Source organism: Pipistrellus kuhlii, unplaced genomic scaffold (genome assembly GCF_014108245.1).
Source record: "Pipistrellus kuhlii isolate mPipKuh1 unplaced genomic scaffold, mPipKuh1.p scaffold_m20_p_9, whole genome shotgun sequence".
NCBI classification, from domain to species: Eukaryota; Metazoa; Chordata; class Mammalia; order Chiroptera; family Vespertilionidae; genus Pipistrellus; species Pipistrellus kuhlii.
In genome coordinates this window covers 48,714,028-48,732,844 of record NW_023425595.1, presented here as the reverse complement: position 1 = coordinate 48,732,844, position 18,817 = coordinate 48,714,028, and the positions used below count along the sequence as shown (strand labels likewise).

Sequence of the window (18,817 nt, the reverse complement as noted above, 5' to 3'; positions counted from 1 at the left end):
GAAAACACCAAGTTACAGGCCACAATGTCATAAGTTCTGAGGATGGGCATAGGGGCGTTTAAGGGTGTTTCAAGGGAACTGAATGGATATTTAAAAAACCTATACCATGTTCCAGAAACTGACTAAGTGGATTTTGTATTCAAAACCAGGATTTTAAAACTCAGTCCGGAAATTCGTGTTATCTAAACCTCTAATCACATAATTCTTTTTTTTTTAATTTTTTTATTTTTTTACAGGGGAGAGCGCAAACACAGTCCCCCACTACCACAAATTATGCTGTCGAGTTTCCCACATTTGGGGAAATCGCAGGGGTCTGCACATCCGGAGTGCAATGGATAAGCCTCGCCCTGGGAAAACCACCTTCGAGATCATGGTATCTCCCCTGCCAGGTAAGTAAAATCACATAATTCTGGAAATACCTAAATATGCTCCCACAAAAGGCTTGGGACTGGCCCTTGGGATAGAAGAATAGTCAAAGGTCATCTTGGGAGCAGACTCAACCAGCTGAAACAAAGGTTATCTATAATGAAGCCAAAATAAATAAATAAGCCCTCCCCCTTTCAAAACAAAAAACTCTGAAGAAAAATCAAATACTGATCAAGTAAAACAGATGGCCTTACGTCAGGAAACTGATACTCCCTCACTTTTCTTACAATAGAGCTTTGGGTATCTTCACTCGGAATTGATTTACGTACTCTTATATCGGACACAAATATAACTGGCTTGAATGACTGGCTTCTTAGCCAGCTGGAGATGAGAAGGAACCCGTGCCACTAGGGTGCTGTTGGTGGCAGCTGTGATTGCTAGTAGAAGGTGAAGATACAGTCTACCAAGTCTAGCCGACATCCAGACTCAATGCCTGCTAACTCAGAGTCTCTGGCATACGGTGCTTCAGTAATCTCTAAGGATGTTTCTATATTACAACAGAGAGCACTATGACTCTGAGTAGTTAAGCAAAGATTCATTTATGGTCAGTAGACTCATGTTAAGGTGGGGAAAATACCCAAAACATCAAAAGGTTTGGAGTAGAGTTTCTGCTACATTTAAGTTTTATTGATAAGTGATATGTGGCAAAGCCAGAAAGACAAAATTTTCTTTTACTTATTTATCATTTTCCTCCATCATTTACTTCTTTGTTATTTTTATCCATCTGAGAAATTTGATGTGACCAAAGTGTCACTATATGAGATAAGAAAGAAATACTGTAGTTTCAGATGGCTTGGTTTACAATTAATCTGAAATTACTTCTTCAGGTCTAAAAAAAACAAAACAAAACAAAACAAAACAAAACAAAAATCTCAGGATCCAAATACAACCTGGGGAAAAGATTCTCTGAGGATAGGGAAGTGAATAATTTTGGAGCATCATTGAGAACCAAACCATAGCCCAAGGCGGTTCCTTTGAGAAAAGTTTGTAAGTGGATGAATGGTCCTTGTTGTTAGTGTAGATCTTGTGTGCCCTAGCTTGTTTGACTCAGTGGATAGAGCATTTGCCTGCAGACTGAAGGGTCCCAGGCTCAATTCCAGTCAAGGGCACATGCTCAGGTTGCAGGCTCAGGTCCCAGTAGGGGGCATGTAGGAGGCAGCCAATCAATGATTCTCTCTCATCATTGATGTTTCTATCACTCTCTTCCTCTCTGAAATCAATAAAAAATGTATTTTAAAAAAGATCTTGTGTATATAAATAGAGAAAAATCATCAAGGCGAGGTTATACTTTCAAAAGAATAAAAGGGAAAATGAACAGGGAGACACGAAGAAGAAAACAAGGGAGAAAACATTAAAACAGGAGGCTGAGGCCCCCACTCAAAGGCAGTGCAAGTATTTATGCGACATTCGCTAAGCCCAGGTTAACAAAACTCTTCAACTGCATCAGAATAATGCACCACCCCTGGAGGTGCAGAAGACCAGCTGGACTATGTCCTAGAGCAAAATTTAATTTTTCTTAAAAACTCTCTTTTAAAGTTCAGTGCCACATATGCATTTAGTTCTGTTCTGCTAATACTGAACCTTGCAATATGGCGGGCTTGCTCAGTCATGCAGTCTGTTAAAGTTGTCCCTTACTAATGAGTTCCAAAAATCTTTGGACACCACACACACACACACACACACACACACACACACACACACATTTTCATTACTCTTTCTTTCCCTATAAACTGAAAACCAGAGAAAGCAAATCTTACACAAACATTTAAGAGCAATGATAACAAAACTGGTTCAACAAAATTATGCAATTGGCTTCTAACCCGATCCTCTCTGTCTTCTTGAAGTGTCCTTCCTGTAACATCGTCTAATTTCCACATGTATTGAGCACTTACTATCAGTTAGACTCTAGGAAACCTGTTCTCGGAAAACATGTTAGTCTCAGTTAATTACTTATGAATGAACACGTACATTGATTTAAGTGCCAGGCTAGGTGCTGGTATTTCAGCAAGTAAACAAGACAGATAATATTTACAGTCCAAGAGCATAGTCTATAAGTCAATATGTTGCCTTTCCCAGGACATTAGCTTTTAGATTTTCGCAAATTGCGCAATAAAATGCTTTGAACTATTTCTCTACCCTCTTCTGTTATATAAGTAGGGCCTGGGAATTAAACTGACAAAAGATAGATTAACAGGAGAAAGGCATTTTATTTCATGTTAGCATTAACATTTTTACAGTCACAGAGACCTTCACAGAAAAGAAAAGAAAGGAAGACCCAAAGAGGCAGTCAGACCTGGGGGCTTATCCCATTTAAACAAAGGATAATAAATGTAAGAGAAGTGACAAGACAAAAGAAAAAGGGTTGAGCTTCTGGGACAGTAAATTGAAGGAAGTCTGCAAATGGGGGAAACTGATGAAAGATAAGGGTTATTTTGTGATGTTTGTTTGTGCAGGCCCATCTTGGTAACAACTTTCTGCCTCTAGTGATAAGGGCTGTTCTCGTATTGGTGCAGGAGAAGGAGGGGAACACCTTCACAAGGGAAATGTTTTACTGCTTTAGTCAGAAGGGGGAGAGACAAGAGCTCTTTCTGTGTATGCTGCTCTGAACTGCCTTCAACTCAAAATAATCCTTACACCGAAGTCACATATTTTGGGGGTGATTCTGATCCCCTTTGGTACGTTAGGAAGTGCTTTTGGACAGTGGGTACTGCAGCTGGGGCTGGGGAATTCAGGGCGTGGCGACCAGATGGATGTAGACTACTACCTCATCTGGATGAAGGAGGTAGTAAGGTGAAGGCTTTGGAAGTCTTTCCTCCTGGAACAAATTACTGGTCATCTGCACAGCACGCTCTCCAGGTTTTGGGATGGTTTCCTCTAGGCCAGTGGTCGGCAAACTCATTAGTCAACAGAGCCAACTATCAGCAGTACAACGGTTGAAATTTCTTTTGAGAGTCAATTTTTTTAAATTTAAACTTCTTCTAATGTCACTTCTTCAAAATAGACTTGCCCAGGCCGTGTTATTTTGCGGAAGAGCCACACTCAAGGGGCCAAAGAACTGCATGGCCAACAAACATGCCTTCTTTTTTGTTGTTGTCTATTTTGTTAATCCTCACCCTTGGATAATTTTCCATTGACTTTAGGAAGACTGGAAAAGAGAGGGAAAGACAGAGAAACTTGTCCAGGGCCCAGGCCAGGGAGGAGCTAGCAACCAACATATCGGGGTCTAGTAATAATTAATGTCGTTTTTAAACATTCGTTTAAAATCTTGCTTGGCGTTGACTTGTATTGACATAACCTTCAAACACGTGGTATCTACAGAACGTGTGAAATGCAATTAACAAGTTTTGCTTGAAAAAGTTTGTGTTTCGTTTGGTTTTTGTTGCAAAACTAGGGCTAAGAAGATGGCGGATGAGGAGCATATTCGGCACTGCATGCTTTACGAGTTCCAATTAGGAAGAAAAGCAAGTGAGGCTGCAAAAAACATCTGTAGTGCTCTTGGTCAGGATGCAGTTAGCGCCAGAAAATGCCAGCGTTGGTTTGAGAAATTTCGCGAGGGAAATTTTTCGTTAGATGACAAGAGTGGTCGAGGCCGTGTGTCCAATTTTGATCAAGAAGCTCTTCAAGCTCTTTTGCTGCAAAATCCTCAAATTACCCAACAAGAGCTTGCGACAACTTTAAATTGTTCACAAAAAACAATTTCCAATCAATTGCGTGCACTTGGCAAAGTCCAAAAGTTTGGAAAATGGGTTCCTCATGAGTTGACCGACAACAACCTTAATCAAAGAGTCACAATTTGCAGTTCGCTCCTCTCTCGTCAAAACCGTTTGCCGTTTTTAGAGCAAATTGTTACCGGAGATGAAGAATGGGTGCTGTATGTTAATTTGAAAAGGTGGCCTCAATGGTTGGACAAAAATGAGGCTCCGCAGCCCACGCCAAAACCTGACTTGCATGCAAAAAAAGTGATGTTGTGTGTTTGGTGGAATTTTAAAGGAATTCTTCATTATGAACTTTTACCATCTAACCAAACCATTACAAGTGCAGTGTATAGTGCCCAATTGGAAAGGTTAGCCCAAGCTTTAAGAGAAAAAGAACCCTCGCTGATTAATCGGAAGGGCGTAATTCTTCACCATGATAACGCACGACCGCATACTGCAAGAAACACTGCTGAAAAACTGCGCCAGTTGGAATGGGAAGTTCTCCCTCAACCTGCATATTCTCCTGATATTGCCCCTTCCGATTACCATTTGTTTCATTCTTTGCAAAACTTTCTTCTTGGAAAAAAATTTAATAATGAAGAATGCCTCAAAAATGCATTGACCGAATTTTTCGCATCAAAATCACAAGAATTTTACAACAGAGGGATTAAAATGCTTCTTGAGCGTTGGGCACAAGTAGTAGAAAACAATGGCAACTATATTGTTGATTAAATTTTGTTGTATTGTTTAAATAAATTCGATTTAAAAAAAAGGTATTAGAAAACGACATTAATTATTACTAGACCTAATACGTGCCCTTGACTGTAATGGAACTGGGACTCTGGTCCACAGGCCAACACTCTATCTGCTGAGCCAAATTGGCTAGGATAGGGCACAGGGCCCAAGCCTTTTTATTTTAATCAGACTTTTATTTAAGCTTTTGTTCCTTGAACTCCCTGTTTCCATCCAGTTTGTGCTCTTCCTTCTTCCCTCCCCTGTCTTCACCATATCCCCCTCCTTCCCTGGTGGAGCAGATTTCTCTGGGTTGTGAGCTTTCTTAATTACTGTCATAGGTGAAAAGCAGGCCTTGGAGACATCGAATCTGCCCTCCTCAGACTATAGTTCAGTGACCTTGGGCGAGTTACCTAGTTTTCTAAACTTCAGTGTCTTCAGCTCTAAAGTGGCATATCCAAATGTCCCTATGAGAACTGTATGTATGCAAAACTTTCAAATACGTAATAACTAATATGTCTTGACCACTTGTGGAGTGCTAGGCACTTTTCTACATAGCTGACCTATATTTATCTTAGCAAATCTTTTTTTAAAATAACTATATAGAATAGAAAACATTATTATCACACTCACCTTACAGAGATGGAAGACGGGGCCAGGGCTGGCAGGGGTGCTTGAGGGCAGTGGTTATTCAGGTGCTAGAGATGGGTTTGGGATCCAGTCTGTTTGTTTCCAGAGCGCTGGTTTATCACTGCTATCCTGTTAGCAGTCAGCACAGGTAAGTTCTCTCTCTTCAATTTGAGACCTCTCTAATGCTTGCTCCTGGCTGCTGTCTCCCTGAGTCAGCAGGTCTCTCTGCCGACCCCTATTGGACACCAACGTGACAGCACTAGCGTTCCCTTGTGAGAGCTGAGGGCTCACTTAGTAACTAAATCTTGTGGCTCTGCCCTGGCCGGTGTGTTCAATGGTTAGAGTGCCAGCCTGTGCGCGGAAGGGTTGCCAAAGGGTCATAGGTAGGTTTGATTCCTGGTCAAGGCCATGTGCCTGGGTTGCAGGTTTGATCCCTGGCCATGTGCAGGAGGCAAGCAATCAATATGTCTCTCTCACATCAATGCTTCTCTCTCTCTCTCTCTCTCTCTCTCTCTCTCTCTTTCTCCCTCCCTCCTCCCTCCCTCTCTCATCTCTCTCTCTCTCTCTCTCTCTCTCTCTCTCTCTCTCTCTCTCTCTCTCTCTCTCTCCTCTCCCTCTCTCTCTCTCCCTCTCTCTCTCTCTCTCTCCACCTTCCTCTCTTTCATTCTCTAAAAATCAATGGGAAAAATATCCTCAGATGAGGATTAAGAAAAAGCACAAAGGAAGCTTATGTCTTTGGCAGATGAAACCTGGCAAGAACCACCTCAGGGAAGCCCTCTCTCTGCCCAATCGTTCCACAGAAACAATTGCCAGTCCTCAGAAAGGCCTCTGAGCCTCTGGGAAGAAAATTTCAAGTGCACAGTGGCCTGGCACTCAGATCCTCTGCTCCAGTTCTGACCCAACCGGCAGAGTGGTCACTTCCACCTGATGAAACTGGTTTGATGAGTGGTTTCCAGGCCCCAGGCTTGTTACCTCCTGTTAGTTGTTCTCAAGGATTTGAAGGCCTGTAGTGGGGAAGAGCGAGACACTTTCTGTGTGTAGCACAAAGAGAGGAAACCACTAGAGGCAAATTTTGGCTCAACATAAAGATGATTTTTTTCTAAAAGTAATTAAGCTTGTTTCCATCTATAGAACGAGCCACTCTTAGAAGGAATAGTTGTCTGTCCATGGAACTGTTCAGGAGGGAGGGCTTCTTTTCAAGGGCACTGGCGTGTCATGCTAAAGCAACGTGGACTTTGCAATCATACTGAGTTTGAAGCCCTGCAACACCACACAAAGGTGTGCGTTGGGCGAGTTACGTAATCCTGCTGCTTTTCCTCATGCCTGAGTAAGGGCCGGGGGAGGGTTAGATGATGACATATGTGCAGCACCTTGATTGGTGCCCATACTTCGAGTGAATGGTGTTTGTTTATTTAACTGACACAGAGGCCGTTTTGTGTGTCAGACACTATTCCAAGTGCTTCGCAACTGTTAACCCATGAACCCTCGTGACAGCCCCATGAGGCAGCACTGTCAATGCTGTGGGTGGAATATTGGATGCAGTGGTTTCCAGAGCCCCTTTCAAGTCTGAGATGGTGAGACCACACTCCTGTGAGGGCAATGCCAACAACAGACCCAGACAGCAGCTCCTGGTGAACAGAGCTGATGCTTGAGGGGCTATATTTGATGGTGTTAGCCTCCAGCTTTCCTGAGCCCAAGGGTTAGGCATTTAGGTGAATGCATTCTTAAGTCTCCTTCAGCACAGGGCCCATGAAAATACCCCCTAATCAAGAATTTTTCTGCCTTGCAGACATATCCATTAACAAATTCTTCCATTAGCCTTAAAAGCATGCTCTGGCTGCCTGCTCTCCCCCTCTTCCTCTTCCTTCTTCTTCTTCTCCCCCCTCCTCCTTTCTCAGACCTTCTTCCCTCTCATTTTCTTCTCACAATTAATTGCTACCATGTATTTAATATGTATTTATGCCAAGATCCATGTTAAATTACACCTGTATGTGTTTATATACACATAACACACACACATACACACACATATGGCAGGTGAGTGAAAGGATCCAGTTATGTTCTGGCAAATTATTAAATACAGGTCCAAGCCGACCTCATTCAGGTCCTTGCTTATTTACATCACTACTTTCATGTGCCTGGGACCCATGTCTGGGAGCTCTGCTATTTACAGCTAAGTAAATAGCAGACTGAGGTTTTCCATGACAACAACTTCTCATTACTTAATAGGAAAAATAATGCTTTAAAATGAAAGGTGAGAAAAACAAGATTGAGGTAAAACACAAGACAATCAGAAGACAGAAAATGAACATAGCATATAAAGAATCAAATAACACCAGGTCAGTTCAAGCTGGTAATTACATATGTTTTAAGAATGATGCAATGTATCTACATTTCTCATAAGCTAACATTTGGATGACAGATTTTCTGTGAGTAAAGACCCAAGTTTTTCTTGTTGTTGTTATAGATTTTTTTTTTTAAACCACAGGACCTCATAGCTAAGAAGGAAGGAACAAAACGAAAATAATTCCTTCTGTCACATAATTATTCAATAATAATGAATTAAGTTTTTATTGTGACTAGTTTGGGGTCCCATAATATGAGAACATTTGGAAAACTATAGAAACAAGCACCTTGATGAAAGGGTAAAGAAATAGGCTTTGTTAAAAAGCTAAAGAAAATCAGTTGTGCCTGGCCAGTGTGGCTCAGTGGTTGAGCATTGACCTATGAGCCAGGAAGTCACGATTCGATTCCCAGTCAGGGCACATGCCCCATTGCAGGCTTGATCCCCCAGTAGGGGACATGCAGGAGGCAACTGATCCCTGATTCTCTCTCATCATTGATGTTTCTATCTCTCTCTCCCTCTCCCTTCTTCTCTGAAATCAATAAAGATATATTAAAAAGAAGAAAATAAGTTGTTTGTTCAAGAAGAAAAATTGGAAATTTATCAGCCAATACCTTTAATTACATGAGAGGTTATTATAAACAATAGTGCTCAATTATTTTCCTTTGCCAGGCAGAAAGAAAAATAAGAAAAAGCAAGTTTCACTCACAGCAAGAAGAGTTTAAAGGCTACAATGGACCCCATTATAGAATTAAGAGTCCATGTGACAGGGCAGCATTAGCGAAGGGCATGGCCTATGCATGGCTGCAAGATCAGAAGCTCCTGATGGAGACTTCATGGGGGTGGGGACACACAGTACAGTGTGCGGGTGATGTGGTGTAGAATTGTGCACCTGAAATCAGTGTCATATTGTTAACCAGTGTCACCCCAACACATTCAATGAAAAGGGGGGAAATAAATAAATAAAAACTTAAAAAAAGGAAACGTAAGGCTACTTGGGAGATACAGAATCAATGAGAATGTTGCAAAAGCATAAGAATTCTAGAGACCAGATATTTTTCCACTTCATGCATCACTTTCTTCAAGCTTTATAGTTTCTGAAGACAGTCTAATTGACCAAGCTTTAGCTGGGGTTCACGAGGCACCTTCCTTGATTGACTGATAATCTTAGCAGGTCTACACACAATCATGTAGAGAGGTCATTTAATATATATGAGAGTGATACTACCAAAGGAAGGGGCAATGGATGCTGAGTAACAGCCCCTTCACCCCCAACAAAGATCCACTAGAGCACCAAAAAAGGAAACCCAGAGTCTCATTCACTCTTCCTTTGCTTTCAAGCCTCATTTTCAATAAGACCTCAAGTTTGTCCACTCGGATCTTTTGAATCCACCCACACCTATGTACGGTGACTCCCAGTGCCTTAGTCGAAACCATCTCATCTCACCTCTTGATTAATGCGACACTTTCCAATTTTGCTTACTTGTTCCTCCTTGCCTTCATTTCACACCTCTGCCCCCCTACACACAGTTGTCACAGTAGTCTCTCTAAAATGCTAATCTTATTATTTTCTCCCAGTAATCACATAGTCCACAAGCTTCTATGTAATCCCTTTTCTCCTGACCATAGAATCCCATTAAGGCTTCTATAGCTCTCAGGACAAAAATTCAAAGTGTCTGACTTGTTGGCTTTTGCCTAACTCTCTAGCTTCATTTCATATCACTTCCCAGAATAAACCTTATCAGAAAAAAAGAGAAGAGAGAGAGAGCGATAAGAAACTCCTCAGCTTACTTTCTCTTGCTTTCCATTACACACCACACCCACACACCCTCAATCTCAGTTCCAGCAAGACAGGTTATTGGAGCTACACTGCCAATTACCTAATCAGCATTGCGGACAGTTTCTGCTGAGTCTGGAGTTGACTTCCATCAGCCCACTTTCCGGGCCCCCATTGAGGCAGTGGGTAGAGCAGCAAGCTGCATATCAGGAGACCTGGCTGGCGGTCCTGCTCCGAATGCTACTTTCCTTCTTTGAACCCGTTTTCTTATCTGTAGAATGAGCACATTGGTCTTAATGTTAGTGGCTCTCAATCTTCAGTGTAGATGAGAATCTTTACACTCATTGTTTTTTTAGGGGGAGAGGGTACTTGTTTAAAATCCAGATTTTTGGCCGAGACCGGTTTGGCTCAATGGATAGAGCGTCGGCTTGGGGACTGAAGGGTCCCGGGTTCGATTCCGGTCAAGGGTATGTACCTTGGTTGCGGGCATATCCCCAGTAGGGGGTGTGCAAGAGGCAGCTGATCGATGACTCTCTCTCATCGATGTTTCTAACTCTCTATCTCTCTCCCTTCTGATCTGTACAAAATTAATAAAATATATTTTAAAAAAATAAAATAAAATCCAGATTTTTGCCCTCTTCCCCACATAATTTTTATTTAATCTGGAGCGGGGTACAGGGCCCGAGATTCTGTTTAGTCATAAGTATCTATAGTAATAAAAGCATAGTATGTTAATTAGACTGGCTGTCCTTCTGGATGAAGCCAATGCTGGGAGGGAAGTCTGGGTCCCAGGTGCCGGAGGGAAGCTGGTAAGGGCAGCCAGGGAAGGAAGGCCCACTCTTGCATGAATTTTGTGCATCGGGCCTCGGAGTGTGATATAAGTGACCCTGTGCTAGTGCTTTACTTTGCTTGGGCTGCCATAACAAAATAACACAGATGGGTGGCTTAAACAACAGGCATTTATTTTCTCACAGTTCTGCAGGGTAGAAGTCCAAGATCAAGGTGTTGGCAGGCTTGGTTTCTCCTGAGACCTCTCTCCCTGGCTTGCAGATGCCTCGTTCTTGCTGTGTTTTCACAAGGTCTTCCTCTGTGTGCACATCACCGGTGTTTCTTTGTGTCCTAGTCTCCCCTTCTTAGAAGGGCACCACTCAGATTGGATTAGGACCACTCTCATGACCTCCTTTTAACTTAACCCCATCTTTATTTAAAAATATATATATTTCTTTATTGATTTCAGAGAGGAAGAGAGAGGGGTCAAGAGATAGAAACATCAATGATGAGAGAGAATCATTGATTGGCTGCCTCCTGCACGTCCCCTATTGGGGATTGAGCCCACAACCAGGGCATGTGCCCTTGGCCTGAATCAAATCAGTTCGTAGGCCGATGCTCTATCCACTGAGCCAAACTGGCTAGAGTTTACCCTCATCTTTAAAGGCCTGTCTCTAAATACAGTCACTTTCTGGAGTACTGGGGGTTAGGACTTCAACATGTGGATTTGGGGTGGGGTCACACTTCATCATCAAGCAGCAAGGCAATCTCTAACATTGTATGACCAGTGAGAGCTAGGTCATACCTCTTTCCAGCCTCAGCCTCCTTTTTGGGTCTTCTAGTATTATACAACTATTGTGGGATTGCTAAAATCCTACCTAGGATTTTACCCACTTCTCTAGCCAGATTTCTCAGACCTAACCTGGTGACATCTGTCCATAATCTCCTGGCCCTAATTGGTATTACCACCATAGCTAAAGTACCCGCTGCCTTCTCACCTCCACTGCCTACATTTATTTCTACCTGTTATTGCCTTATTTACTTATGCTTCCTTATTTCCTATCTTTCTCCCCTGCTAGACTGTAATTCCATAGATTAGTTAACATGTATCATATGTTGTCCCTAACATTACATACAGTGCCTGGCACACTGCAGGCACTCACTCAATATTGATGAGTGAGTGAACAAGTGAGATGGGTTGAGATGACCTTAAAGTCCTTTCCAACTGTAGAATTCAGTCACTTTTCTCCTCTTCATTCTTCCACTGGGACAGTGTTTAAGAGACTTCTTCCCAGTCAGAGAGGAATAAACAAAATATGTTGAATATTGAACCATCATATCGGCCTTGAGGCTTGGGAGAGGTGAAAATTAGGCTTTCTTAGCATCCTACCAATGTCTTAATACTGTATTGGGACTGAACTACTCAGAGATAGGTCAGGATAGAGTTGATCAGCCAAGAATAAAGACCGTTGATCACACATTACTCATGATGACTTGAGTCCTACAGGGTGAATGTACATGGGCCCACAACCGAGTCTGAGTCTGAGCATCAGGCTTCTTGGGTAAAAGGCCCAAAACACTTATTCATAAATTTGGGGCCTGAGACATTTGCCAGGGCAACATAAGGCAGTTAAGCTGCTGCTGCTTCCTCTTCCTCTTCCTCTTCCTCTTCTTCTTCTTCCTCTTCTTTCTCTTCCTCTTCTCCTTCTTCTTTTCCTTCTTCCTCTTCTTCTTCTAATACTTCTAAATTTTGTTGTGTTTTTTTAAAAAAATACATGTTTTTATTGATTCCAGAATGGAAAGGAGAAAAAAAGAGAGAAACATCAACGATGAGAGAGAATCATTGATCAGCTGCCTCCTGCACACCCCTCACTGGGGATCGAACCTGCAACCCAGGCAAGTGCGCTTGGCTGGAATTGAACCTGGGATCCTTCAGTTCACGGGTCAATACTCCATCCACTGAGCCAAACCAGCTAGGGCAGCAGTTAAGCTTCTTAATGTATGTAATTGTTTTTAAATATATATATATTTTTGGAGAATCCAAGATGGCTGCCCAGGTAAACACCTAGCCGCAGCAACACACAACAATTTCAATAAAATACAACTAAAATATAAAATGGACATTACCCAGAACTACAGGAAAGTTGACTGACTGGAAATTCTACAACGAGAATCAAGGAGAAAACCAGAAGGAAGCGCGGAGGAGCTGTAAAAGCCTAAGGCAGCTCCTGGTGTGCTGTAGGTGCAGACAAGACAAGAATTTTATAATTTTTCACTATTTTGTTTACTTAATATTTCATAATAAAGTAATTATAAAATACTTTCTTTGTGTTTATTTGATTCCTATTCAAGAGAATTACTTTATATATAGTCAATATAGGCACAGAGTTAAATTTTTTAACATTTTCTAATGGTGGTGTGCCTCGTGATTTTTTTCATGAAACAAGTGTGTCTTTGCCCAAAAAAGGTTGAAAAACACTGGCCTAAGGTACGGAGACACGCGGCACGCGTGGAGAGGATGGAGCCGGAGAGGAGGAGGCTGAGTGCCTGGCTGGCGTTCCCTAGTGGGAAGGAGATAAAAGCTCCGACTGTGTTGGGCCCCAGTTCCTACTGCTCTGAACCCCAGTTCTAGGCCAGACCCCGGGGACCCAGGCTCATCCATCCATAGGGAGCTGGGCTGTAAGGTGGAACCCCAAGGAAGCGGCGAAAGGAGGTCCCAGCGGCGTGCACATTGCGCGCAGAGAAGGGACAGTTGGCTGTGCTGCGGAATTGCCCTGGCGGGAAGGAGACAGGGGCTCCAGACTGCTCTGAATGTCACCTCCAACTCCACTTCCAACTGAACTGAACCCCAATACCAGGCTCATTGAGGGAGAGCCTACTGTTTGGTAGCAGGCGAAAATCGAGGGCACCTTTCTCTCAGAGGCGCTTGCAGCGAGTTACTGAAGGACCCTGAGACCCAGGAGCCGCATAGGGCGGGGCTGACGGAAGCCAAGGCTGTAGGCTCCACCCTGAAACTCCTCCCCATCTGTAGCTGCGAAATGCGACAACAACGAAATAGATCACAAAAGAAAGAAATGGAGGACAAAAAGCGACTGGATATAGAGTTCAAATCTACGCTTATAAGGTTTTTCAAGAATTTCCTAGAAAAGATCGATAAGGCCTATGAGGATATGAAAAGAGATCAACTAGAATTAATAAGGAATCAACAAGAAATGATAAGGGATCGACAAGAAATGATAAGGGATCAACAAGAAATAAAGAATACATTGTCTGAAATAAAAAATATTATACAGAGTCCTAAAAACAGAATGGAAGATCGCAAGAATCAAGTCAAAGAGTTGGAACATAAAGAGCCAGAAGACACTCCTCCACAGAAGCTAGAACGCAAGAGAATCCAGAAAATTTAAGATAATGTAAGAAACCTCTGGGACAACTTCAAGTGAACCAACATCAAAATTATGGGGGTCCCAGAAGTTGAGAGAGAGCAAGATATTGAAAACATACTGAAAGAAATAGTGACAGAAAACTTCCCCCACCTGGTGAAAGAATTAGACTTACAAGTCCAGGAAGCGCACAGAACTCCATACAAAAGGAATCCAAAGAGGACCACAACAAGACAAATCATAATTAAAATTCCAAGAGCAAAAGACAAAGAGAGAATATTAAAATTAGCAAGAGCAAAGAAGGTAGTTACCTATAAAGGAGCACCTATACGATTGTCAGCTGATTTCTCAACAGAAACCATGCAGGCCAGACGGGAATGGCAAGAAATATTTAAGGTGATGAACAGTAAGAACCTACAGCCAAAGATAATCTATCCAGCAAAGCTATCACTCAGAATCGAAGGTCAGATAAAGAGCTTCACTAATAAAAAAAAGCTAAAGGAGTTCATCACCACCAAACCAGAATTATATGAATTGCTGAAGGGGTTTTTTTCAGAAGAGAAAGTAAATAAAGATAAAAATTATGAACAACAAATACGTAACTATCAACAAGTGAATCTAAAAACCAAGGAAATTAAAAAAAAAATCTGATGAACAATATTAACTGTTGAATATAATAGAATCAGAGGTATGGAAGGGGAGTGAACTGACGATTCTTGGGGAAAAGGGGAGAGGGGGATGTGGGAAGAGACTGAACATAAACTGTGCACCTATGGATAAGGACAATGGGGAGTGGAGAAAGGGCAGAGGGTGGGGTGGGAACCTGGTGGAGGAGAGCAATGGTGGTGGGGGGGAAGGAACATTTGTAATAATATGAACAATAAAAATTTATTTTTTAAAAAAGTGACAGAGCAATAAATGTAATAAAAAAAATAAAAAATATTTTTTTTTATTGATTTTTTACAGAGAGAAAGGGAGAGAGAGAGTTAGAAACATCGATGAGAGAGAAACATTGATCAACTGCCTCCTGCACATCTCCCACTGGAGATGTGCCTGCAACCAAGGTACATGCCCTTGACCAGAATCGAACCTGGGACTCTTCAGTTCGCAGACAACGCTTTATCCACTGAGCCAAACTGGTTAGGGTAATGTATGTAATTCTTTTAGGTTATTGGAAAGATGCTGGAATGTGTCAATGAAAGCAACAATAATAATGCAAAAAAAGTAATAATAATAAATGAAAAAATTAAAATGTCAATAATAGTTTAAACAGAGAGAGGCTGAGTTAAACAAGTGAATTATAATCTCTGATTTGATTGGTTCTAAACCCAAGAAAACTAGGTCATATCTTAAGGACATAGAAGGCAGTATTTTAAAATAGCTCCCATGTATATCTTCATTGAGGAATTCAATCCCAACCTCGAGTTGACGGCTTTTTCCTTATTTTACTCAATTTGAGGGCAAATATTTGTTTCCATCTGTTCCCTCTAATCTAATGGTGGTTCATTGAGAACAATGATCACATCTTATTTATTTCTGCATCTCCTGCACCTGCTACATGGCCCTCAAAAATTGTTTACTGAATGACTAACAAGGAGATTTGAATATTATTAACTAGATATTGCCAAAATGTTTGGTGGAAGATCAGACTGAAACTCTTGAATCCTGCCATAATCATTCCAGTATATTCTGCTCTGAATGCCTTTATTTATAGAATTCTTAAAATCTGACTTTTAGTCTAAGGCCAGAATTTCTTTGAATAGGAAAGGCAAAGCATCTTTGGGGAAGAAAGAAGCCAGGAGAAAGATGCCTGCTCTGGGATTGCAAAATGAATTTCAAATTATCCCAAGTCAGACGTAATCAAGAAAGTAAATATATTGAAGGGAAGTCAAATACCTTTAGCACAATGTGAAGCATTTAAAAAAAAATCAAATTGCGATCCAAATTATACACATTGTTGCTCCACTCAATAGTGTACATAATAGTAAATTGACTCTAATTATTAATTCCAACAGTCCCATTCACTGAGAAATGAGTTTATAATAAAGAGTTATTTAGCTTCCAAGCTCCTGGGGCGATAGCCAAGAACCTGCCAGAGAGGCAGTCTTGGGGGATCATTATTAATTATCAGTCCAATTATTCCTCTCTCCCTTAGGAACAGCAATAATATATGGCCCAGAATTCATGAGGGCAAGGAGGGTTCACTCGTGCCCACCTCATACTTCAATCTCTCTCTAACAGAGAGATTGTCTGCTCAGCAGGGAACACAGCTCCTTAAGACACCTTCACAGCCGCACAGCACAGAGGTTTATGCCAGAGGAGAGACCGGCAGAAGGTTTCTGCACGGGAGAAATCGTCTCCCTTCTCCTCAGCCACTGCTCCTTCTTCTGGCTCCCCCATCCCAACTACCCAGGAAAAACTCAGGGACCCCTTCCTCAGTCCTATCACCTTCTTGAGCTAATATTTCTCATTGTGCTCCCAACTAAACTGTTTTTCCCCCAAAAATAAAAACAAAAACAAAAAAATCCCACCAGTTTTGGGGAGATAGTGAAATGACGATGAAGCATCCCTGAGTTGAACAAGGCTTTAAAAAAATATAGTAAAATACATATAAAATTTACCATTTTAATCATTTTAAAGTGTGCAAATTAATGGCTTTCAGTGCAATTTAATGACATTCACAGTGTGGTGTAACCATCACCACTGTCTAGTTCCAGAACATCTATCACCCCCAAAGGGAACTCTCTCTCAATGAAGCAAGTCACAGCCAGCAGCCTCTGGCAACCAGTAATATGCTTGTTGTCCATATGGATTTGCTTAATCTGATTATTTCCTATTCAGTCTGTGGCCTTTTGTGACCAGCTTCTTTCGCTTAGCTAGGTTCATCCACCTATTAGCACCCACCACCAGTACTTTGTTCTTTTTTTTATGACCAAATAATATCCCACCACCTTCAGTTCATTAGCTAATAAACATTGGGGCTGTTTTTAACAACCAAACTTTTTAAAGGTAATCTCCTGTGCATTATCTCGAAATCCTTATTCTAATGGGATCTGGCATCTACTTTAACAAGAATGGCTACCAGCGTTGAAGACAGCCAGTGGTGCCTGACCAGCATGGCTCAGTGGTTGAGCATCAACCTATGAACCAGGAGGTCACAGTTCGATTCCCGGGCGGGGCACATGCTCAGGTTTCGGGCTTGATCCCCAATGTGGGATGTGCTGGAGGCAGCCGACCAATGATTCTCATCACTGATGTTTCTATTTCTTTCTCCCTCTACCTTCCTCTCTCTCTCTCTCTGTGTGTGTGTGTGTGTGTGTGTGTGTGTGTGTGTGTGTGTGTGAGAGAGAGAGAGAGAGAGAGAGAGAGAGAGAGAGAGAGAGAGAGAGACCCAGGGGTTATGGAGAGCTCAGCCTGTTCCAGGCATTGTGCACAGTGGCTTACAAGCATGACCCTATTTAATTCTCATGGGGTAAAGACTTGTGCAGGTGGGTTTAACACCGGGCACCCAGCAGAGCTTCGAGGGATGAAATCCATACCTGACTGCACTGGCTGTGTGTCCTGAGAGAGAGGCACTGGGCTCTAGTGTGAACAGCCCTTTGGGATAAATGTTATCATTATTCTCAGTCTAAATTTAAAAAAATAAAATAAAATAAAATAAAATAAAATAAAATAAAATAAAATAAACTTAAGGACAGTGAGAAGTACAATTGTAATATATTCGAGATTATGCATCTAAAAAGAAGAGACCAGGCTTGAACCCAGTCTCCATATCCTCAGCCACTACCCTCCCTACATTCAGATCACATTGGGAAGGGCATCTGTGACTGCCTTTCTTCTTCCAAAAAAAAAACCATAATGCAAAGTGAAAAGTGTATCTTACACTGTGATCCAGTACATAATGCACATAGACACCAAAAAAGTTTCATGAAATACCCTTAACCTCAGTACCTTCAATACTATGTGTTTTTTAATACTATTTTCTGTTCTATTTTATTAAAAAACACAAAACTGTTAAAACTCCAAAAAATGATTTCTAAGACTTGTCACCCACAGTTTAAAAACTTTTAAACTTTTTTGGTCTTTATTTTACTGTACCTTTTTGTGACATCTGACACTGTTGGATGGGCCTCTACTTCTCAAAACTCAACATGTTTTCAGATCAGTTTCTCTTAGGCTCCAGACCACTATTTCCAGCTTTTTCCTGCATCTCAGCCTAAATACCTGATATGTGCTTCAAACACACAGGGGCTCAAAGCTGGACTCATTCCTGCCTTCTTCACCCTTTTAAAACCTCTTTTTCTCTATTGCTCCCTGTCTCAGTTGATGCCTTCTCTACCTTCTTAGTCTCTCAAGATATATAAAGAATTTTACAACCAAAATATAAAAAAGAAAATATACAAGTGGGCAAGTACATGAAAAGATGCTCAACACCATTAACTACCAAATAAACAAAAAATTAAAACTACAATAAAATACTATTATATACTCACAAGAATGTCTAAAATAATAATAATTAAAAAACAAACAAACCACCAAACACAACTGACAATGAGCCCTGGCCAGTGTCGCTCTATGGTTAGAGTGTCAGCCCATGCACTGAGGGGTTGCAGGTTCTACTCTTTGTCAAGGGCACATACCTTGGTTCGATGAAGGTTAGATTCCTGGCGCTGGTCTCAGGGTGTGTGAGAAAGGCAACCAATCAATGAGTGTCTCTCAGATCAATATTTCTCTCTCTCTCCTCCTCCTCCTCCTCCTCCTCTCCCCCTCTTAAAAAAAACAAACACAAAAAACAAAAAACAATGGGAAAAATATCCTCAGGTAAGGACTAACAAAAATACATAAGCAAATAAGTAAATAAAAATAAAAAGAATGATGATGCAAGTGTTGGCAAGGATGTAGAGCTGGTGGGGATAGAAAATGGTACAATCACTTTGAAGATCTGTTTGGCAGTTTCTTGTAAAGTTAAGTCTATATTTATCATGTACTCTAACAATTCCACTGCTAGCTATTTCCCCCATGAGAAATAAAATCATACTTCACACAAAGGCTTATTCATAAA

At 41.4% G+C, this 18,817-nt stretch overlaps 1 non-coding gene across 1 annotated transcript; it reads right to left on the bottom strand.

Annotated features, from left to right (window-relative positions):
• Positions 1-233: 233 nt before the first annotated feature.
• Positions 234-397, bottom strand: LOC118713861. The gene has a single exon (XR_004986420.1). It is a non-coding gene; the product is annotated as a U1 spliceosomal RNA (small nuclear RNA).
• Positions 398-18,817: the final 18,420 nt, after the last annotated feature.